Genomic DNA, 26286 nt, shown 5'->3' on the forward strand with positions numbered 1-26286 from the left:
GATTTCTTGAAGTGTGGATTTCTCTCTAAGTTATTCCAAGAGCATTTGATGTTGTGTGAACCATTTGAGGTGTCACACTTGGGGCACTAGGCACTCAAGCTTCATGAAGACATCCTACATCAAAGAGGTATGTATTCTATCTTGTTATATTTATTATTTTGTATGCTAGATTAGGATAATACCTTGGATGTTCATAATTGTATGTATAATAGAGAAAACATAGATCCAAGGTATTTAGGGTTGCATGTACACTTAGGAGTGTTAGAATGCTCATAACCCAACATATATATGGTCTTATATGCCAAAATATAAGTTTGGGTGAAAATCTCACGCGAGAATCATGAAAAAACGAGCTTAAAATGCAAAAGTGGTCGAAAACCGGGAGAAGGATGCGAACCTGCAAGGGTTCCAGAGTGAGTACAAGGGGGTTCCGGAGGTACTAGGTGAGTTCCGAAGTCAAATCCCAACTTCCAGAGTGGTTTCAAGAGATTCTGGAGCAGGTACTTGTCCGGAGCCACTCCTTCCGAAGACGCGAAGGTTCCATGGCGCCATTCCGGTCCGGAGGCGCAACGCTGTTCGGTTCATCTTAGAGCTTCGGATCACCCCACACATTCCGGAGTCAGGAGATAGTTCCGAAGGAAGAGGGAAATCCGGACTAAGGAAGATTCGAAGCGAGATTGTCCGGAGCATGCTAAAATCCGAAGTGAGAACCTTCTTGGTTCCTTAGAAGGTATTCAGACCAAGAGGGTTCCGGACAAGAGGTTCGGGGTTCCTTATCAAGTGGTTCAGGGTTCCTTATCAAGAGGTTCAGGGTTCCTTATAAGGCATTCCAGACTAAGAAGATTTCCGGACAAGAGTTTCAGGGTTCCTTATCAAGAGGTTCAGGGTTCCTTATCAAGAGGTTCAGGGTTCCTCATAAGGCATTCTGGACTAAGAAGGTTTCCGGACAAGAGGTTCAGGGTTCCTTATCAAGAGGTTCATCGTTCCTTATCAAGAGGTTCTGGGTTCTTCATAAGGCATTCCGGACTAAGAAGGTTTCCGGACAAGTGGTTCAGGGTTCCTTATCAAGATGTTTCGGGTTCCTCATAAGGCATTCCGAACTAAGAAGGTACTTAGAGAGATTTGGGAGAGATTTCACATACTTGGAGATATTTGGGAGAGATTTTACATACTTGGAGAGATTTGGGAGAGATTTCACATACTTGGAGAGATTTGGGAGAGATTTCACATACTTGGAGAGATTTGGGAGAGATTTCACATACTTTGAGAGATTTGGGAGAGATTTCACATACTTGGAGAGATTTGGGAGAGATTTCACATACTTGGAGAGATTTGAGAGAGATTTTGTTGGGGGCCTTTATTAGTGTTTTTCTTCGTAGCACAAGGATCGTAGGCTTCGTTAAGCCTTTCTATGAGTGTTATATGCCCCCGAAGGGTACTTATAGGTGTCTTATCGAGTTATCACATTACTTACTTTTTTTAGAATTTAGATTTTCTGAATATTGTGAAACTCAAAGTGATACTTTATATTAAGATAACGAGTTGTACAAAGTAAGCATAATGTAAATCCTAACGTACGAAAGGTTAATTGAGTTGACCGTTTTGACTTGATGACTTTATTTGACTTTGTCTTTACCAGAACTTGACGGTTATCACAGGGTTCGCCTTCCTTCATTCGGGTTGTTATCATGGAGGAGATGATGTCATACCTCTCTTGACAATCACTTTGATGGTAGCGGTCCATCAAGTCCTGGTGCATCTCAAAAGGGTAATAGTCCTCATAAGACTTTTGGAGCTCGGCTGTCATCGTGGCCAACATGATACATGCCACCTTAGTGGCATCTCTCTCATGTGCTCGGAATTCAACGATCTCCTCTGGAGTAGCAGACGACTCATCAAGTTCCTTAAGCTCCTTGTCGAGGACATATTCCTTGTCCTCATAGCGCGTGACTATCCTGATGTTCCTAATCCAATCATTGAAGTTGGAACCATCGAAGATGACCCTCGCACAAAGGTTCATAAGAGAGAAAGAGCCGGTAGGGTTTGAGCCAGAAGCAGCATTGTTGGAAGACATTTGAAAAGAAAGAAGGACAAGTTTAGATTAGATATAAAGATAGTTCATAATAAGACACCCAAATGTAATATTAAGGCTAGGACCCAACACAATATTTTATAACTTAGAAGAGGGATGTCGTAATCCAAGCTATAAAATATTTGAAGGTAGGTGAATGACGATTCACCAATTTCCACCATGAAAAACGAAATAAATTATTAGGTTTTAATTGGTTTTGAAACTCCTAGATTCTTTTGAGATTCATTGAACTTCTCAATGGCATGTTTCAATCTCGAATGTGCCTTTCAAGTTTTGTTACTGGGATGCCGAGGATCACAGAACAAGGTGTGAATTAACCATGCAAATTAGTTGGTACTCTTAATGTTTATCACCTAACCGATGTGCCAGTTAACCATACGTGCTCCACCGATCTATGATAAACCTTAAGCCACCCTTTTCCTACCTTGTTAAGTCCAGGTTAGTGTGCCGGTTAACCACACACGCTCCACTAACGACTTAAGCAAAGTGCAAAGTGTAATTTCATGGGTTAGTTAGCACCATATTCACACATTCCTAAAGTAACCAAGATTGGGAATTTATAAAAACATTTAGTTACTTTATAACCATCGTACATTTAATGAGGATTTAAGTCATTGTCATACCCGTTCGACTAACGACCCTCCACCAGTCAAGGAAGCGGTGGGTGAGAGTGGACACCCATTAAGCTGCCATTTTATAGGCAACAACCTTATACCCCCCTTATAGACCGGCTTCGTGAGTGAGGCCTACTAACGGTAAAACGACTTGATCTTATACATATATATATATATATATATATATATATATATATATATATATATATATATATATATATATATTATTAACTTATAATACTATAAAGTATAAGGGTTGAATTTTAACTTTTAAAATTCTAGGGTTTGGAACTAAAGTTTTCAAAAGTGACTTTACATGTTCCAAAACTTGAGGGAAAGTTTTGTAACTATTCAAAACTTTTCAACTTCATAACTTTTAAATGGACTTTAAAAGAAGTGACTCTTGGTAATCCATAACTTGAGGACAAATTATGGATTCCATTAAAACACATGATCATCAAGAATTAACTAACAAACAATTTGGAAATAATTCCTACGATCTAACAAAACTCATAAGCATATGAACATTCATATCAACAATTTCAAGAATCATATAAACACATATAAAACTTGAAATTTTGATAATAACCATTGTAAATGGATTAGCATAATCATTACCACATCAAAAATAGGTTTTATAAGTCCAAATCAGTTTAGGGTAATGATTCTAGTCGATTTCCACCAGCAAAAATCGAAAAACTGCACTCAGGGCCTCCTACTCGTCGAGTGCATGAACCTACTCGACGAGTAGGATGAATTTATGCATGGACTCATCGAGTCCCCCCATGGACTCGGCGAGTTCACTCAGCAGAATACATAATTTTTTGAGTTTCTTCAACAATTTGCATCAACTATCAAGAAAACAAGCCTAGGCTCTGATACCACTGAAGGGTTTTGAGCATTCTAACACTCCTAAGGTGTACATGTTGTTGGGTTTTGAGCATTCTTACACTCCGATGGTGTACATGCAACCCTAGAAACCTTGGATCTATGTTTTCTCTATGATACAAGAAAATTTGATTGCCAAGATTTACAACCTAACTAGCATGTTATGGGGTACTTGTAACACAAAACTTTAAGTAGAATAACATACCTTTCTTTTGTGGTTGATTGCTTGTAGTTTTAGAGCCTAGCACCAATCGTGTGGATGCCTCAAGTGGTGTCACAAATCACCCAAAACAACTTGGAACTACTTGAGAGAATATGATGCTTGCTAAAATCGGCCCACCCTTGTTTCTCACACACACTAGTGCCAATTCTAGAACCAAGGCCCTCTTTGTATAGTATGGAGGATTAGGGTTACACCCTAATACCCATGAGTCTTCATTTACCTAGGATCCATGGGTTAAAAGCTCCATGGACAATCCATGGACTTCCGTATACTCTTAGCCCATCCTAAATAAAACTTAGCCCAATCCATATATATGTAAGAGTCCATATTTAATTACCCTTTTTTATCTTTAAATTAATTCCAAAATCAATTCTTGATCAACACTAATTAAATAATATGATTTCATATTAATATATTATAACTTATAATATATTAATAGATCATAAACATCTTATTCTCAAAAGTATATCTATACAAATTGTTAAGTGAAGTGCAACCCAAATGGACCATGCCGGGTTGGGTCAAGTTCATACCAAATATAGTTACGGACTTAGACACCTTATCCAACAGTCTCCCACATGGATAAGTCTGATAACTATAGTTGCAAGTATAACTTCAGGAACCAACCAGCAATCGTAGCTCTTTAAAAACTCTGTTGAACTTGAAGCGCCATTTTAGATAAGTGATCATATAATCCTTTGTTTGATATCAGCCGGAAAAATACATGGAACAATGTCATACTTATTGTCCAACAGTTGTTTCTCGATCTCTGATTTGTTTGACATAGAACTAAATTGAACACATCAATTAGGTTCTGACCGGGCCCGACATATAAGTCAAAACCAAATCATCGAGGGGCCCAGATATCGCTTCTTTTGCTAGAAGGAACAGATAAACTTCAACTCATATGCTTGTACTAACTAGTAGTTGAATTATGCACAAAATCACGTTTTAAGACATTAAGTTACTAATGCATTTTCGTACAATCAATGGACAACCAACTCATAGTCAACAACTCACATCTCTTGGTTTGAAGATATATATGATATTACCGTCTCACGATCACTCGAGATAAATTCCATGAAGTGATACAAGTGAGTGTGGGTTTAATCCATTACTCAGACCTTATGAGTACTCATGAATGTTGTAGCAACCATTGGAATGTCTAATGCACCTTAGACAAATCATACAAGCCAAATTTATGAAAGTCTTAATTCAATACCTACTTCCAACGTATGGCTGACTCTGGAGAGTTTTGAATAAAATAATTATCCTGGAAGTCAAAACATGCAAAATTAAAACAATAGTAAACGATTAACATAGGATAGTAACACTTTACTCATAAATAAATAACAACTTTTATTTAATCATCAAATGTCAATTACATTTTACAAGTTTCAAAACTATCTAATTATTAAAACTAATATCGTCCCTCAGCCCGATGCTTCTTGCATGCTGCAAATGCCTAACCCTAGTCAATCCCTTTGTGAGGGGATCTGCAGGATTCTCTTTTGACGATACCCTATTTGCCACGAGGAGTCCTTCTTCTATCTTGTGTCTTATGAAGTGATATTTTCTGTCAATATGTCTGGAATCGCCATGATCTCTTGGTTCCTTGGCTAAGGCAACCACACTATTACTGTCACAGAAAATATCCATAGGCTCCTGTATAGCTGGTACAACTCCAAGGTCTCCAATGAAGTTCTTCAGCCATATCGCCTCCTTTGCCACTTCACTTGCTGCTATGTACTCTGATTCACAAGTAGAATCAGCTATTGTCTCCTGCTTGGAACTTTTCCAAGTAATTGCTCCTCCATTTAGGGTAAATACCCAGCCTGACTGAGAACGGAAATTATCCATATCAGTTTGAAAACTAGCATCGCTATACCCTACTACTCTCAAGTTATCACTGCCACCGAGGATAAGAACCCAGTCCTTAGTCCTCTGTAGGTACTTGAGAATATTCTTTACCGCAGTCCAGTGAGCCTTGCCAGGGTTTCCCTGATATCTGCTGACCATGCTCAAAGCAAAGGCCACATCAGGACGAGTACAAGTCATAACATACATGATCGAGCCAACAGAGGAAGCATATGGTAATCGACTCATCTGAGCTATCTCAGCCTCTGTACTCGGTGTGACATCCCTATTTTCACGGCCAGAAAAGACCGATTGTCTTTATACTTTGTTTAAAAATCAGAGTAACATTTTAAATAAAAGTGTTGCGGAATTTGTTCTCAGAAAAACATGATAAATGTGTTATCATAGCATTTCCGAAGAAATGTATTTTTATTCCTTTTAAAACCTTGGGATGTCATTGTCAATACATAAACAAAAGCATAAATAAAACTTACATTCATTTACACTAGTGATCTACATCTCTTTTAAATCTCTCAGTGTAAAGTGGCTTCATATCGACACCTGTGATACAAATAAGATTGAGTGGGTCAGGTTGGGAAACCTGGTGAGTACATAGGTTTTCAACCCACAATAATATAATTATTATGTTTAAACATCAAACAATCAGCCCAATTACCCATCCCCATTATATTCCTTACTCTTAAGAATCTACCCTAAGAGTCATCTATCCTGCATTCATTTATTCCGAAGTCCCTTGCTTCCAGGGTTATAAGGCAGACACTAAGTCCATAGCTGCCAATGCTCATTCATAAAGCACTAAATCCATAGCTGCTAAAGTTCATTCATCGGGTACTAAATCCATAGCTACCAGTGTTCATCTAATAGGTACTAAGTCCATAGCTACCCACGTTTATCTATCAGGTACTAAGTCCGTAGCTACCAACGTTTATCTATCAGGTACTAAGTCCATAGCTACCAACGTTTATCTAACAGGTACTAAGTCCATAGCTACCAACGTTTATGCAATATGCACTAAGTCCATAGTTGTCGATGTTATTTGTTAGGCACTAAGTCTATAGCTGCCAATGTTCACTCATATCATCTTTCATCTCTCATCTTCATCTACCCATGTTTTACCCAACATATTCGTAGATATAAAATACATATACAGTTTAAATTATTTAAAACATGTATAAAATCGTTCATCCAGCATAGATAACAAGTATACAAATAATATGCACACATAGCACGTAATTTATATAAAATACTTCATATATATGTGTAAGATGAAAGTAACTATGCACTCACTTGATAAGGTGGTGACTCGGTACTCGGATAGCGCTTCGTTTACTTTAAAATAATTTCCTTCGACGATACCTAGTATTATTACCACTAGATTTTAGTCTAATATCTATCGTGACTAATTATTAGTCTTATTATTATTATATAAGCGTTTAAACAATATTTTCCAACCACTATGTACAGACAGGGGCCAGACATAAAACACCGGAGGGCAGGATCATTTTGGCATATAGCACTTTTGAAATCCAACAACCCAGGAGGCCCTTCAAACCGGATTCCCCGTACGGCAAGTGGTTAAAAAGATATTATAACGACACTTATATAACCCATAATAATAGCTCAAATAATTATTATAAGGTCCTAATAACGTTACTATATTTAAATAAAAGCTATATTAAAAATTAGGTAGGCGTATCTTACCTACGAGGGGGTTTGGCTAGAAGCTATGCTATGCAGGGGCAGAACTTCCGAGCCGAAAGCTCTTCTTCTCGGAGCCGTCGAGCGCTTCGGGGGCTTTCTTCTAGCGCTATGGGAGTTTTGGGATGTTTAGAGAGAGAGTAGAGAGAGAAGGGTGGAGGTGTGAAGAAATTAGGGTGGAAGGGGTTGTATTTATAGGGTGAAGTATGGTTGAAGTTGGTGGCACATGTCACCATCTAGTGCCAAGCCTTGGGGAGAAAGCAATGGCCAAGATTGTGTCACGTCACCCCTTTTGCAGCAGCACCCTGCCGACTTCTAAACCCCATAACTTTCGCATACGAGCTCCTTTTTCGACGTTCTTTATATCCACGCGTAGGTAAAAATAATATCTACAACTTTCATTTTGACTCTGTCGGCTAATTCTCCGCCGATCTTAAATTTAACTATACGAGGAGATTATACTGTTAAATGTCCACCCAAACTTCATAACTTCTACATACGGACTCCGTTTTCGTCTGTATTTTTACCGTTGAGTTCCTATTAATGAGATCTTCAACTCTCATTTAGGTTGCGTAGGCCAAAAACCGCTCGATCTAAAATTCGAGTTTCGGGTCGTGCACTGTTATGCCAAATCTTAGAAAATTCATAACTTCCTCATACGAAGTCAGATTTGGGCGTTCTTTTTTTGTACGTTCTCGGTTTAACGTATACTATAACTTTTGTTTAGATTTCTAAGGCTAAAAAGTACTCCATCGTAAATTCACTATTTACGTCTCCCGGTGCCATGCCGGTTTTGCCGAAAAACTTTGACGGGCCATAACTTCTTCGTTATAACTCGGATTTCGGTGTTCTTTATATGTACGAAACGCTTGTAACATATAATATGACTTGGTTAATATTATTCATTCTAAATAATATTCTATTAAAAATTCATTTTTGACGCTTATCGTCTCTAAATCGACTAGCCTGAATCTACGGGCGTTACACTCGGGCTCTGAGTTTTACTCAGTCTGGCATTGTGTTGGATGGGTAACACCCCTTTATTGGAATTCTCCATGTTTAACCTATTCAACACTTTATCCAAGTAAGTACTCTGACTAACTCCAATTAGTGTTTTACTCCTGTCTCTCAGTATCCTTATCCCTAGGATATAGGCAGCTTCTCCAAGGTCCTTCATAGCGAAACACTTCCCAAGCCAGGACTTAACCTCCTGCAAAGTTGGGATGTCATTTCCTATCAGTAGTATGTCATCCACATACAATACCAAAAAAAACTAACTATACTCCCACTAGCCCTAACATATACACAAGATTCATCTTCGCTCCTCGAAAAGCGAAACTCTTTGACTTTCTCATCGAAACAAAGACTCCATCTACGAGGTGCTTGTTTCAATCCATAGATGGATTTTTCAAGCTTACACACTCTATTAGGGTACTCTGCACTGAAAAACCCTCTTGTTGACTCATGTAAACATCCTCAGCCAACTTTCCATTAAGGAAAGCGGTTTTGACATCCATTTGCCATATTTCATAATCATGAAATGCAGCAATGGCTAGCATAACCGTAATCGACTTAATCTTCACTACTGGTGAAAATGTCTCATCATAATCAACTCCCAGAGTTTGAGAAAAGCCCTTTGCAACCAGTCGCGTTTTATAAGTGTGTACATTACCATCCATGTCGGTCTTCTTCTTGAAGATCCATTTGCACCCGACTGTCTTACAACCTGGTACATTGTCAACCAAGTTCCAAACTTGATTGTCATACATGGACTGTATCTCGTTGTCCACAGCCTCTTTCCATTTAGCAGCCTCAGGGCCTGCCATGGCTTCCGTGTAGCTGTTAGGTTCATCTATAGTTACCATGGTACTATCATTGATAAGCGTACCACCTTCCGCATTAATATGGAAACCATAGTAATGCTCAGGTGCAGTCCTAACTCTCGTAGAACGCCTCAGAGGTATGGGCTCGTCGGTCGGATCAACTAGAGTTTCCTCCTCAGGTTGATTACTAGGGTTTGAGGTTCCTTCACCACTTGACTCTTGAATTTCTTCAAGGTCAATTTGCCTTCCAATGTTTCCTTGGCTTATGAACTCTCTCTCATGAAAGACTCCTCTTCTAGCTACAAAGACCACATTCTCACTGGGTCTGTAGAAGAGGTAACCAAAGGATTTCTGTGGGTAGCCGATGAAAATACACCTTTTACTTCAAGGTTCGAGCTTGTCATTAGACTCTCGCCTCATGAAAGCCTCGCAACCCCAAATCTTGATGTGGTCTAAATTAGGAACTTTCCCAGTCCACATCTCATGAGGTGTTTTGGCAACCTTTTTGGTAGGGACTAGATTAAGGATATGGGCGGCAGTCTCCAAGGCATACCCCCAGAATGAGATTAGTAACGAAGCTCGACTCATCATGAAACAAACCATGTCCAACAAGGTTCGATTGCGCCTCTCAGCCACACCATTCAGCTGTGGTGTCCTAGGAGGTGTCAATTGTGAGACAATCCCACATTCCTTAAGATAGTCAAGGAACTCAATACTAAGATACTCTCCTCCATGATCGGATCGGAGAATCTTGATGGTCCTACCTAGTTGATTCTCTACTTCCTGGTTGAACTCTTTGAACTTTTCAAAGTTTCTGACTTATGCTTCATTAAGTAGATATATCCATATCTACTATAATTGTGACAACCATCAAAATTCGAGTCGGTACTAGATTTGACTAAACTTAGTTGCACGTATAGGCACGACACATACTAGACTTAGTAACTAGAAGCTAAGTTATAATCTACTAGAAACTTGGAAACAATTAGAAACAATGGACAGTGTACTTAGGTTCCACATTGTTATGTGAATTCTACAACTACTTAACTGTAGTGAATAGCCATATCTGGGTCACTCTTTGACTCAGACACCTTTTCATGAATCATATACACACATCATGCACTTAACCTAGTGGTAGAAATTAGGTCCGATTCTTGTTGGAACTTAAGTCAAAGTTGAAAGCTAGGACTAGTATACTTGATTCCTCAATTTCGCTTGAATCTCGGAATCACTACATAAAATGCCAATAAACCGATAAAACAAGTTACAAACATTATTTATAACTATAAAAGAGTTATAATACCATAAGATAATTTGAAGTCTCTAAGATTCAATTTATTTTGATATCCAAAGATGTATTAAACTCCAAAACCCAAAATGCCATAAAAACACATATTTATAAACTTTAACCTTAAAAATTCTATAAAAATAATTATGAAACTTATAATATTATCTTATAATAATTAAAATTATGAAAATATAATCAAGAAAATAAAAGTTTGGGTCATTAACATTTAAGCTTATTTTAAGAAATAAAAATTAAGAGTTTGTAAACAAATGTTGATTTAATGTGCATATTTTATAAAAATTTGAAACTTTATAAAATTTTTGAAGGGACTTAATAAAAAAAATTAAAGAGAGGGGGGGGTCTTTTTCCTCTTAAAATTTCATCCTCCCTCCCCCATTATATCTCTTCCCCAAAAATTAAATCATTTCCCATCTCCTACACTCCTACACTCAACCATCTTCTTCACTTCTCTCTCTTTCTCACTCTTGAAATCCCCAACACCATTTTCTCTATCCCTCACCCTAAACCACGAATTTTGCAGCAAAGTTCATCCATTTCTACTCAAAAACATCAACATTTGAAGTTGTTCTTGAGGTAAAAACGAAAATCATTCATTCCCCCTTCAATCTTCCTTCAAAATCTCAAGTTTTCTTGCATATCTTCTTCTTCTACACCATTCTGGGGATGGATTATTCACATGCATGTTCATAACCATGATTTTTATGATTATGGTGATATTATTTCACCCAAAAACCAACATGCATGTGATGATCTTCAAGCTTAGAGGCTTGATCATCAAAGTTTGTTGTTAAAAAACATTCAAATAGGTTAATAAAGGATTTATTCCCAAATAAATATCTAAAACTTATTTTCTGATCAAATCAGATTTTTCCCAGAATTCCATCAACAAAATGAGATGTTCTACAAATTTTCAGAAAATAATTCATTTTTCTCGAATTATTATAATTATTGCAAGAAAATAGGGCAATAATTCATATAAAATAATTTCTGAGGTCTATAAATCCTAGGTAAATTCGTGGCTGACCCCTAAACTGAATGATGACATCTCAGTGAGTTTCATCGATTTTTGTTACTGTTTGCTATGGTTTTGAATTTTCTTTTTGTTTAATTCAAATAAATCATAAAGCCGCTTTAAGGAATGTGAAAATTGTATCTAATAATTTCCGCAGCTCCTACCCTATGTGTAAGACGTAGAAAAATATTTTCTGAATTTTTCATAATGCATTCCTACAATTTATCCCCGATTTTTGTATTTATAATGGACTAATAAAAGGAAAAATAGTTCTACTCATCAAAAATTCATAAATATTTCCCATAAGATCTGAAAATATATTAGAACTCTAAATAAAAATTTTGGTGATTTTGGTATTTACTATACTATTTTTCTCCTATTTTCTAAGATAAAATACACTTAAATCCACAAAACCGGATTCCATTAGATAAAAACCACTTTTGGCATTTTTCCCAGATTATCTACACTGTAATTAGAGTTTAAATTTTTTTTGGTAATTTACTTTATCTAATTGGTAATTATTCACCATTTAATGATTATTCAAGAGCATAAAACAAAGAAAAATAGCAAAACTAATTGAAAAATATCTTTTATATATATAATAAAACTACTTCAATTTTTATTAGAATAAATGCACAAAAATCATAAAATTGGGTTAAACAGTTTAGAAATCCATTTTTATATTTTTCCCAGCTTAATAATGTCTAATGACAGTATCATAAAAATTTTGGGAATTTTTATCATTTGGATGCTATTTTTTTTTTAAGAATTTATATTGTTATGAAGGCTTAAAATTTTGGAAAATTAGTTAATCATATCAAAAATTCAAAGAAAAATTTATGGAAGACCTCTACTGTATTTAGAATGAAAATACAAAGTTTGACAGTTTTTGGAAACAGTTTCACAATATTTTGGATTTTTAGGAGCTTAAAACACCTTTAAATGTGTTAAAATACCCTCAATTAATATTATAAAAATCTGGAAATTAATATCCAAAAATTGTCTTAAGCACATGAGTTATAAATTTTCATCATTTCAGAAAAATGTTTGTAACTTATCAATATTAAATTTTGACACAATATTGGCATAATTCTATTGTAGTAGTAAGTATATTAGCATTAGATTTCGACTAGAGACTCACTAGCGTATATCATTATTGTAGGATTCGGTAGTGGTACAAGTGGAACTTAGATCAAGGCATCATTTGCACCATCTTAATGCATTGTGAGTATTCACCACTCCCCTATTTTCGGTTTTTACGTTTTGGGGTGGAAAAGCATGTCCTAAACTGTATATGTTCATTGTATTTATTTGACTCGTATAAACTTGGTTGCTATATTTTGCATATTGTGAGTATTCATGACTCCCCCTATTTTCGGTTTTTATGTTTTGGGGTGGAAAAGCATGTCCTAAACTATTTATGTTCGTTGTATTTAATTTGACTTGTATAAAACTTGGTTGCTATATGTTCCTGTGTACATGTATGGTATTGTTAATTCATGAGGCCATATCGCGTTTAAGTCCATGGAATCAGTTCACACAACTCATTAACTCATTTGTGCACATGGTCATTATAGATAGCGCTATTAGGAGGTAGACAACTCCTCACTCGCACGATTCGCTTGAGTACATTTTACCATATTTCCCTATGTTAGCGATAGACATAGAAGAGGGCACCCTCAGTCATTAGGCTTGGGTTTTGAACTCATGGTATAGTCATTATGCACATACGAACCTTGTATCTCGTTTTAGCAACAAACTTTATTTCCCATGAGAATATGAACGTTGCATCTCATTTGGGCAACATACTTTATCTCTCATGATGACAACGAACTTTGTTTATGCAAACTTATTTACTCATTTTGCAATATATTTCTATTTTTGGAAACTTTATTTCTCATGAGAATATGAACGTTGCATCTCATTTGGGCAACATACTTTTTTGTCTCATGATGACAACGAACTTTGCTTATGCTAACTTATTTACTCATTTTGCAATATATTTCTATTTTTGGAAACTTTTTTCCCCATGAGAATATGAACGTTGCATCTCATTTGGGCAACATACTTTATCTCTCATGATGACAACGAACTTAGTTTACGCAAACTTTTTTACTCATTTTGCAATATATTTCTATTTTGGAAACTTTATTTCCCATGAGAATATGAAAGTTGCATCTCATTTGGGAAACATATACTTTATCTCTCATGATGACAACGAACTTTGTTTTTGCACACTTATTTACTTATTTTGAAATATATTTCTATTTTTGGAAACTTTATTTCCCATGAGAATATGAACGTTGCATCTCATTTGGGCAACATACTTTATCTCTTATGATGACAACGAACTTTGTTTATGCAAACTTATTTACTCATTTTTGCAATACATTTCTATTTATGGAAACTTTATTTCCCATGAGAATATGAACGTTGCATCTCAGTTGGGCAAAATACTTTATCTCTCATGATGACAACGAACTTTGCTTATGCAAACTTATTTACACATTTTTGCAATATATTTCTATCTATGGAAACTTTATTACTCGCTTTAGCAACGAACTTCTTTTCATGAAAACTTATTTACTTATTTTAGAAATGAACATTGTGTATGGAAACTGTTATCAATATTCTGATTATCATGATTTCAAACTATATTATGTTATAAACTTGTGAGTACTCACCAACTATTTTTATAGTTGACGCTCGTTTTACATGCTTTTTCAGGAATCATCAAGTAAGTGGCACTTAGGGACACATCACTTTTAGGAGCATTCGCATGTGTTGTATTTCAATTTACATTGTAATTTCTTTTAAAACTTGTTTAAACCCATTGTAAATTTGTAATGATTTTTAAGATTATGGTTGGTGTTGTCTTTTAACTTTTTCTATGAAACCCTTTATACTGTCACGCCTCGTGTTTCCGCTTTAGCGGGGTGTGACAAAAATGGTATCAGAGCCGAAAGTTATAGAGAATACCAGTTTTCCTTTGGAGAACAACAACTATGGCCAAAACTTTTCAAAACGTTTTTAAAATACTGAACATACTACTAGTATAACTAATTTGAGTATGCATTATTGGACTTTAATTAAGTATAGCCTGGCCAACTATGCTTAATTAAGGAAACTTAATGCGAGGCTTGAAACGGTTATAGTAGAATTATGTTCAAAACGACTTTCAGCTTGAACTTTTGAAAAACAAAGTTTTTCGGTTGCATATTAAAGGCATTCATCTAGGTACACTTAGAAACTAAGTGCACTTTTACAACAATGCCTTTATTTAGAAATATTCTTATCCCTTATCAAGTGCTAGGTTAACCACTTAGGTTATATCACTAGCCACTCTAGGAGCAATGCACTTAGTACTGAGAATGGGTATTCCTCGGTAGCTATTGACTTTAGATGTAAGGTTAGTATCTAGATATACACTAGTAATAATCTTAAGTCGAAACCTATACCAGTTATTCCTCAATACCTCTTCATCGTCTTCGTACTAGAATTACAACTTGGAAAAAGCGTTTCGATACTGACACGAATGATAATTGGAGCATCGCGTAAGGAGGTAGATGAGTCGCCACTAAGTAATCACTTGGATACCATTAGCGGACATTCCAGATTCGACTCACGAGGAGAAACGGATGTTTAACCTATACATGAGACCTTATTACTATGCTACGATTTAGCTCTACGTTGTTTCCACCTTGAGCTTAAAACTTAACATAGGATGTCCCTTTGACCTCTATAAAAGGTCGTAAACTACATTGACACCATAAAATGTTTTCCAAACAATTTTTCTTGTCCTTTATCTTGGGGAAAAAGACATCGGTACTCGCCTTATACTCGCCTTGTACTCGCCTTAGTATTTAGGTATGATCAGCTACACTAACATACTTATTCCTTACTTCTTAATCTTCCATCGAAAGTTATTTCTCTTCATCGTTTTTATTTATCATCGATAAAATATTTTATAACCACTTCATACAACTTATTAGATATTTCCTAACAATGTAGGCCATATTCCCGCTAAAAATCTTTTGACAACTTGCTTTAACTTAACACTTTTCTTCAAAACTCAATTTAAACAATATTGGTTTTGACCTTCCTATTTCAATTTCATTTCAAATCCACTTCGATGGATAGATGTGCTTTTAAGGTCATATAAACCATTTTAAACCTTGCTTACCATTTTGACACGTTTTCGAAAAAAAAAACTTACAAACATTTTCTTTTATTAAAATGTCTAAACTCTATGCTTTAAAACTTAAAGATATGACATTGAAGTTCATATTATGTGAAAAGGTTTCATCGAATCTTCAAAACACTTTTGTTTTGACACTTTTAACAGCTTTCTCATTTAGACATTGTAATTTACTTTAATGTGTTTTCTCGAAACCCAACATGATATTTATGCAAATTTATATTTCAAACATGTTTATAAGACATCTCTAATGCTTGTATTTCAAAACATACCTTATTTGTGTACTTTGCTTCAATATAGTTTTATAATCTATAAAGTTTTTAAAGTTTATAGCATTTGAAAACTTAGTGTTCACTTTTAAATTTCCAGTGATACACTCTCAACAATGAATAATTATTCTTCTAAATATATTGACTCTTTACCTTATCCATTTTAATCATTGTTGGACTTCAGTCTAAAAAGTCAGAATTGTCAGATTTTCAATTGTCATTTGTAGGGCTTCTTCTTTTTCACAAATGGAGTTTAACTTAATCGATAACTTATGAATTTTTAGCAATCCTTAGCAAACATATTAAAACTCCCACATGTCTATTTAATCATCAACATACATCAAATATTGAAGTTTGAAAAATATCTCAACCTGGTTTTAAATCTACATATAGGTATTGTTCTTAAAATTTTAACAATAGCAATCATTGCCGCCGCTACCTTCCTTTTTCTTTCCCCCGAACTTTATTTCTCACTCTCCTTCTGATTTTAGATTTCGCACGCCATAATATTAACATAATACATTGTCTAAATTTGTTTCTGTCTATTTTGCTTCTCCTGGTATCATGTTCGTATATATAAAGACTAGAAGTCTACCCTTTCGTTTTGAGCGATTAATACGTGTATAGTCATGAGGCATACCTTTGATTTAGTCAACTTTGATATATTCAATTATGCCTTTTATCATATACATCTTGTTTTTATTTTGAAATCTACTATAAACAAGTGATCCTTATTTACATTACTCTTTCGTTCTAAATTCGGAAACTTAATTGAAAATGCAAGTTTCATTGTATTTTTCCTTATAATTAATACACAAGATGAATACACTTATGCTCATAATTTTTCTATATCCGAAAAATATATGTGAAGGATATGTTTCCTTATGTTTCTTCTTTTCTTTAAATACATCAAAAGTTTTGAATTTTACGATTATCTACTCTCTAAATGATTGTTTTTTTAGAAACATTAAACTATGAATGCACTATTTTCAAAGACTGATATTTTTACACCTTTCTTAAAATAGTATTTTACTTTGCAATTTTCAGTGAGTTCCTAAACTCTCAAACTTGTTTTCATAAGTATTCTGACTCCTCGTAAACTTGAATTTGTCCTGACTTAGACAATTGGATAATTTCTCAAAAATTTAATACAAATATTTCTATACAAATTCCTTTAATGACGACTTAAACCTTTAACCATAATTAATCTTTATATTATTTTACTACTTCGATGGATCGCCACACATGTATCTTCATTATCTTGAAATTATTACACATTTTGAAAATAGTGAGATTAATTATCATTTCTACACACACATTTTGATAACAGTGAGATTTTATCACTTCTAAACACTTAAAATGCTATCTGTACAATGTGATTTAAAATATCATAAACTTTCATCGCCTCCATTTGCAACAATGACTCTCTAAATATATTTATTCTTAGAATAAGGTTTTATTATTGTAAGAGTAACCGTAGTAGTAATTATAGCCTCAGAGATCCTCAATCATTTCGTAATTTATTTTGTCGACGACACTTAAATAGCCTTTACATTTGAGATGTACCAAAACTTCGTTGCCTACCTTTAGTACGTATTTTTAGGAACTTACCCTCGATCGCTTCCCTTTCATTTGTGATACCCCTTCTTATTTCGGAATATATCTTTTCCAGATATAGTAGCCAACCCGGAAGTGAACAAATTGCTCCTGATCTCTTCTTATTTAGGCGGCGAATTTACACTTAGTGATAATTTAGAATGCGACTTGAGGATCAATGCGGATTTAACGCTCAATGCAGTTGGTGCTTCAGCAAAACTTATAACGTTCTTTTAAGTTAGATAATATCTAACTAGATAATCTTTTCAACTAGGTCGCCATGGTCGAATCATGATTACCATAAGATAATTTGAAGTCTCAAAGATTCAATTTATTTTGATATCCAAAGATGTATTAAACTCCAAAACCCTAAACGCCATAAAAACACATATTTATAAACTTTAACCTTAAAAATTCTATAAAAATAATTATGAAACTTATAATATTATCTTATAATAATTAAAATTATGAAAATATGATCAAGAAAATAAAAGTTTGGGTCATTAACATTTAAGCTTATTTTAAGAAATAAAAATTAAGAGTTTGTAAACAAATGTTGATTTAATGTGCATATTTTAGAAAAATTCGAAACTTTATAAAATTTTTGAAGGGATTTAATAAAAAAAATAAATGAAAGAGAGAGGGGGGTCTTTTTCCTCTTAAAATTTTGTCCTCCCTCTCCCATTATATCTCTTCCCCAAAAATTAAATCATTTCTCATATCCTACACTCCTACACTCAACCATCTTCTTCACTTCTCTCTCTTTCTCACTCTTCAAATCCCCAACGCCATTTTCTCTATCCCTCACCCTAAACCACGAATTTTGGCAGCAAAGTTCATCCATTTCTACTAAAAAACATCAACATTTGAAGTTGTTCTTGAGGTAAAAACGAAAATCATTCATTCCCCCTTCAATCTTCCATCAAAAGCTCAAGTTTTCTTGCATATCTTCTTCTTCTACACCATTATGTGGATGGATTATTCACATGCATGTTCATAACCATGATTTTTATGATTATGGTGATATTATTTCACCCAAAAAACCAACATGCATGTGATGATCTTCAAGCTTAGAGGCTTGATCATCAAAGTTTGTTGTTAAAAAACATTCAAATAGGTTAATAAAGGATGTATTCCCAAATAAATATCTAAAACTTATTTTCTGATCAAATCAGATTTTTCCCAGAATTCCATCAACAAAATGAGATGTTCTACAAATTTTCAGAAAATAATTCATTTTTCTCGAATTATTATAATTATTGCAAGAAAATAAGGCAATAATTCATATAAAATACTTTCTGAGGTCTATAAATCCTAGGTAAATTCGTGGCTGACCCCTAAAGTGAATGATGACATCTCAGTGAGTTTCATCGATTTTTGTTACTGTTTGCTATGGTTTTTAATTTTCTTTTTGTTTAAGTCAAATAAATCATAAAGCCACTTTGAGGAATGTCAAAAGGGTATCTAATAATTTTCGCAACTCCTACCCTATGTGTAAGACGCAGAAAAATATTTTCTGAATTTTTCATAATGCATTCCTACTATTTTTCCCCGATTTTTGTATTTATAATGGACTAATAAAAGGAAAAATAATTATACTCATCGAAAATTCATAAAAATTTCCCATAAGCTCTAAAAATATATTAGAACTCTAAATAAAATTTTTGGTGATTTTGGTATTTAGTATACTATTTTTCTCCTATTTTCTAAGATAAAATACACTTAAATCTACAAAATCGGATTCCATTAGATAAAAACCATCTTTGGCATTTTTCCTAGATTATCTAAACTGTAATTGGAGTTTAAATTTTTTTTGGTAGTTTACTTTACCTAATTGGTAATTATTCATCATTTAATGATTACTCAAGAGCATAAAACAAAGAAAAATAGCAAAACTAATTGAAAAATATCTTTCATATTTTTCACTACTTCTATATATATAATAACAATGTTACAAAATGTTTGGACAATTTCGTAAATTGTTTTCTATTTATTTCAAATTTTATTAGAATAGATGCACAAAAAATCATAAAATCGGGTTAAAAAGTTTAGAAATGCATTTTTATATTTTTCTCAACTTAATTATGTCTAATGGCAGTATCATAAAAATTTTGGGAATTTTTATCATTTAGATGCTATTTTTTTCACGAATTTATATTGTTATGAAGGCTTAAAATTTTGGAAAAATAGTTAATCATATCAAAAATTCAAAGAAAAAATTATGGAAGACCTCTACTGTATTTAGAATGAAAATACAAAGTTTGACAGTTTTTGGAAACTGTTTGATAATATTTTGGATTTTTAGGAGCTTAAAACACCTTTAAATGTGTTAAAATACCCTCAATTAATATTATAAAAATCTGGAAATTAATATCCAAAAATTGTCTTAATCACATGAGTTATAAATTTTCATCATTTCTTAAAAATGTTTGTAACTTATCAATATTAAATTTTGACACAATATTGACATAATTCTATTGTAGTAGTAAGTATATTAGCATTAGATTTCGACTAGAGAGTCACTAGCGTATACCATTATTGTAGGATTCGGTATTGGTACAAGTGGAACTTAGATCAAGGCATCATTTGCATCATCTTAATGCATTGTGAGTATTCACCACTCCCCTATTTTCGGTTTTTACATTTTGGGGTGGAAAAGCATGTCCTAAACTATATATGTTCATTGTATTTATTTGACTCGTATAAACTCGGTTGCTATATTTTGCATATTGTGAGTATTCATGACTCCCCCTATTTTCGGTTTTTATGTTTTGGGGTAGAAAAGCATGTCCTAAACTATTTATGTTCGTTGTATTTAATTTGACTTGTATCAAACTTGGTTGCTATATGTTGTTGTGTATGTGTATGCTATTGTTAATTCATGAGGCCATATCGTGTTTAAGTCCCTGGAATCAGTTCACACAACTCATTAACTCATTTGTGCCCATGGTCATTATGGATAGCGCTATTAGGAGGTAGACAACTCTTCACTCGCACGATTCGCTTGAGTACATTTTACCATATTTCCCTATGTTAGCGATAGACATAGAAGAGGGCACCCTCGGTCATTAGGCTTGGGTTGCGAACTCATGGTATAATCATTATGCACATACAAACTTTGTATCTCGTTTTAGCAACAAACTTTATTTCCCATGAGAATATGAACGTTGCATCTCATTTGGGCAACATACTTTATCTCTCATGATGACAACGAACTTTGTTTATGCAAACTTATTTACTCATTGTGCAATATATTTCTATTTTTGGAAACTTTATTTCCCATGAGAATATGAACGTTGCATCTCATTTGGGCAACATACTTTATCTCTCATTTGGGCAACATACTTTATTTCCCATGAGAAATGAACATTGTGTATGGAAACTGTTATCAATATTATGATTATCATGATTTCAAACTATATTATGTTATAAACTTGTGAGTACTCACCAACTATTTTTATAGTTGACGCTCGTTTTACATGATTTTTCATGAATCATCAAGTAAGTGGCACATAGGGACACATCAGTTTTAGGAGTATTCGCATCTGTTGTATTTCAATTTACATTATAATTTCTTTTAAAAGTTTTTTAAACCCATTGTAAATTTGTAATGATTTTTAATACTATGGTTGGTGTTGTCTTTTAACTTTTTCTATGAAACCCTTTATATTGTCACGCCTCGTGTTTCCGCTTTAGCGGGGTGTGACAGAAATGGTATCAGAGCCGAAGGTTATAGAGAATACCGGTTTTCCTTTGGAGAACCACAACTATAGCCAAAACTTTTCAAAACGTTTTTAAAATACTGAACATACTACTAGTATAACTAATTCCAGTACGCATTATTGGACTTTAATTAAGTATAGCCTGGCCAACTATGCTTAATTAAGGAAACTTAATGTGAGGCTTGAAACGGTTATAGTAGAATTATGTTCAAAACGAATTTCAGCTTGAACTTTTGAAAAACAAAGTTTTTCGGTGTGCGTACGGGCATTGCATATTAAAGGCATTCATCTAGGTACACTTAGAAACTAAGTGCACTTTTACCAAAATGCCTTTATTTAGAAATATTCTTATCCCTTATCAAGTGCTAGGTTAACCACTTAGGTTATATTACTAGCCACTCTAGGAGCAATGCACTTAGTACTGAGAATGGGTATTCCTCGGTAGCTATTGACTTTAGATGTAAGGTTAGTATCTAGATATACTCTAGTAATAATCTTAAGTCGAAACCTATACCAGTTATTCCTCAATACCTCTTCATCGTCTTCGTACTAGAATTACAACTTGGAAAAAGCGTTTCGATACTGACACGAATTATAATTGGAGCATCGCGTAAGGAGGTAGATGAGTCGCCACTAAGTAATCACTTGGATACCATTAGCGGACATTCCAGATTCGACTCACGAGGAGACACGGAGGTTTAACCTATACATGAGACCTTATTACTATGCTACGATTTAGCTCTACGTTGTTTCCACCTTGAGCTTAAAACTTAACATAGGATGTCCCTTTGACCTCTATAAAAGGTCGTAAATTGCATTGACATCATAAAATGTTTTCCAAACAATTTTTCTTGTCCTTTATCTTGGGGAAAAAGACATCGGTACTCGCCTTATACTCGCCTTGTACCCGCCTTAGTATTTAGGTACGATCAGCTACACTAACATACTTATTCCTTACTTCTTAATCTTCCATCGAAAGTTATTTCTCTTCATCGGTTTTATTTATCATCGATAAAATATTTTATAACCACTTCATACAACTTATTAGATATTTCCTAACAATGTAAGCCATATTCCCGCTAAAAATCTTTTGACAACTTGCTTTAACTTAACACTTTTCTTCAAAACTCAATTTAAACAATATTGGTTTCGACCTTCCTATTTCAATTTCATTTCAAATCCACTTCGATGGATAGATGTGCTTTTAAGGTCATATAAACCATTTTAAACCTTGCTTACCATTTTGACACGTTTTCGAAAAAAAACTTACAAACATTTTCTTTTATTAAAATGTCTAAACTTTATGCTTTAAAACTTAAAGATATGACATTGAAGTTCATATTATGTGAAAATGTTTCATCGAATCTTCAAAACACTTTTGTTTTGACACTTTTAACAGCTTTCTCATTTAGACATTGTAATTTACTTTTAACAGCTCTATGCTTTAAAACTTTTGTTTTGACACTTTTAACAGCTCTCTCTCTCTCTCTCTCTCTCTCACTCTTCAAATCCCCAACACCATTTTCTCTATCCCTCACCCTAAACCACGAATTTTGGCAGCAAAGTTCATCCATTTCTACTCAAAAACATCAACATTTGAAGTTGTTCTTGAGGTAAAAACGAAAATCCTTCATTCCCCCTTCAATCTTCCTTCAAAATCTCAAGTTTTCTTGCATATCTTCTTCTTCTACACCATTCTATGGATGGATTATTCACATGCATGTTCATAACCATGATTTTTATGATTATGCTGATATTATTTCACCCAAAAACCAACATGCATGTGATGATCTTCAAGCATAGAGGCTTGATCATCAAAGTTTGTTGTTAAAAAGCATTCAAATAGGTTCATAAAGGATTTATTCCCAAATAAATATCTAAAACTTATTTTCTGATCAAATCAGATTTTTCCCAGAATTCCATCAACAAAATGAGATGTTCTACAAATGTTTAGAAAAAAATTCATTTTACTCGAGTTATTATAATTATTGCAAGAAAATAGGGTAATAATTCATATAAAATACTTTCTGAGGTCTATAAATCCTAGGTAAATTCATGGATAACCCCTAAAGTGAACGATGACATATCAGTGAGTTTCATCAATTGTTGTTACTGTTTGCTATGGTTTTAAATTTTCTTTTTGTTTAATTCAAATAAATCATAAAACCACTTTAAGGAATGTGAACAGCTTCTACCCTATGTGAAAGACGCAGAAAAATATCTTCCGAATTTTTCATATTGCATTCCTATTTTTCCCTGATTTTTGTATTTATAATGGACTAATAAAGGGAAAAATAGTTCTACTCATCAAAAATTCATGAAAATTTTCCAGAAGATCTGAAAGTATATTAGAACTGTAAATAAAAATTTTGATGATTTTTCTATTAAGTATACTATTTTTCTCCTATTTTCTAAGATTAAATATACTTAAATCCACAAAATCGGATTCCAGTAGATAAAAACTACCTTTGGTATTTTTCACAGATTATTTACACTGTAAATGGAGTTTAAATTTTTTTTTGGTAATTTACTTTAACTAATTGGTAATTATTCACCATTTAATGATTATTCAAGTGCATAAAACAAAGAAAAATAGCAAAACTAACTGAAAAATATATTTTCTATTTTTCACAGCTTCTATATGTATAATAAAAGGGCCACAAAAAGTTTGGGCAATTTTCTAAACTTTTTTCTATTTATTTCAATTTTTATTAAAAATCCGTTTTTATATTTTCCCAACTTAAGTATGTCGAATGGCAGTATCATAAAAAGTTTGGGAATTTTTATCATTTGGATGCTATTTTTTCACGAATTTATATTGTTATGAGGGCTTAAAATTTTGGAAAAATAGTTAATCATATCAAAAATTCAAAGGAAAATTTTTGGAAGACCTCTACTGTATTTACAATGAAAATGAAATGTTTGATAATTTTTGGAAACTGTTTGATAATATTTTGGATTTTTAGGAGCTTAAAACACCTTTAAATGTGTTAAAATACCCTCAATCAATATTATAAAAATCTGGAAATTAATATCCAAAAATTGTCTTAATCACATGAGTTATAAATTTTCATCATTTCAGAAAAATGTTTGTAACTTATCAATATTAAATTTTGACACAATATTGGCATAATTATATTGTAGTAGTAAGTATATTAGCATTAGATTTCGATTAGAGACTCGCTAGCGTATACCATTATTGTAGGATTCGGTAGTGGTACAAGTGGAACTTAGATCAAGGCATCATTTGCATCATCTTAATGCATTGTGAGTATTCACCACTCCCCTATTTTCGGTTTTTACGTTTTGGGGTGGAAAAGCATGTCCTAAACTATATATGTTCGTGGTATTTATTTGACTCGTATAAACTTGGTTGCTATATTTTGCATATTGTGAGTATTCATGACTCCCCCTATTTTCGGTTTTTTATATTTTGGGGTGGAAAAACATGACCTAAACTATTAATGTTCGTTGTATTTAATTTGACTTGTATCAAACTTGGTTGCTATATGTTGTTGTGTATGTGTATGGTATTGTTAATTCATGAGTCCATATCGCGTTTAACTCCCTGGAATTAGTTCACACAACTCATTAACTCATTTGTGCCCATGGTCATTATAGATAGCGCTATTAGGAGGTAGACAACTCCTCACTCACACGATTTGCTTGAGTACATTTTACCATATTTCCCTATGTTAGCGATAGACATAGAAGAGGGCACCCTCGGTCATTAGGCTTGGGTTTTGAACTCATGGTATAGTCATTATGCACATACGAACCTTGTATCTCGTTTTAGCAACAAACTTTATTTCCCACGAGAATATGAACGTTGCATCTCATTTGGGCAACATACTTTATCTCTCATGATGACAACGAACTTTGTTTATGCAAATTTATTTACTCATTTTGCAATATATTTCTATTTTTGGAAACTTTATTTCCCATGAGAATATGAATGTTGCATCTCATTTGGGCAACATACTTTATCTCTCATGATGACAACGAATTTTGTTTATGCAAACTTAATTACTCATTTTGCAATATATTTCTATTTTTGGAAACTTTATTTCCCATGAGAATATGAACGTTGCATCTCATTTAGGCAACATACTTTATCTCTCATGATGACAACGAATTTTGTTTATGCAAACTTAATTACTCATTTTGCAATATATTTCTATTTTTGGAAACTTTATTTCCCATGAGAATATGAACGTTGCATCTCATTTGGGCAACATACTTTATCTCTCATGATGACAACGAACTTTGTTTATGCAAACTTAGTTACTCATTTTGAAATACATTTCTATTTTTGGAAACTTTATTTCCCATGAGAATATGAACGTTGCATCTCATTTGGGCAACATACTTTATCTCTCATGATGACAACGAACTTTGTTTATGCAAACTTATTTACTCATTTTTGCAATACATTTCTATTTATGGAAACTTTATTTCCCATGAGAATATGAACGTTGCATCTCAGTTGGGCAAAATACTTTATCTCTCATGATGACAACGAACTTTGCTTATGCAAACTTATTTACACATTTTTGCAATATATTTCTATCTATGGAAACTTTATTACTCGCTTTAGCAACGAACTTCTTTTCATGAAAACTTATTTACTTATTTAAGAAATGAACATTGTGTATGGAAACTGTTATCAATATTCTGATTATCATGATTTCAAACTATATTATGTTATAAACTTGTGAGTACTCACCAACTATTTTTATAGTTGACGCTCGTTTTACATGCTTTTTCAGGAATCATCAAGTAAGTGGCACTTAGGGACACATCACTTTTAGGAGCATTTGTATGTGTTGTATTTCAATTTACATTGTAATTTCTTTTAAAAGTTGTTTAAACCCATTGTAAATTTGTAATGATTTTTAATACTATGGTTTGTCTTGTCTTTTAAATTTTGCTATGAAACCCTTTATACTGCCACACCTCGTGTT

This window comes from Lactuca virosa, chromosome 1 (assembly GCF_052849685.1).
Source record: "Lactuca virosa cultivar CGN04683 chromosome 1, Lactuca_virosa_CGN04683_v6, whole genome shotgun sequence".
Taxonomy (NCBI): Eukaryota; Viridiplantae; Streptophyta; class Magnoliopsida; order Asterales; family Asteraceae; genus Lactuca; species Lactuca virosa.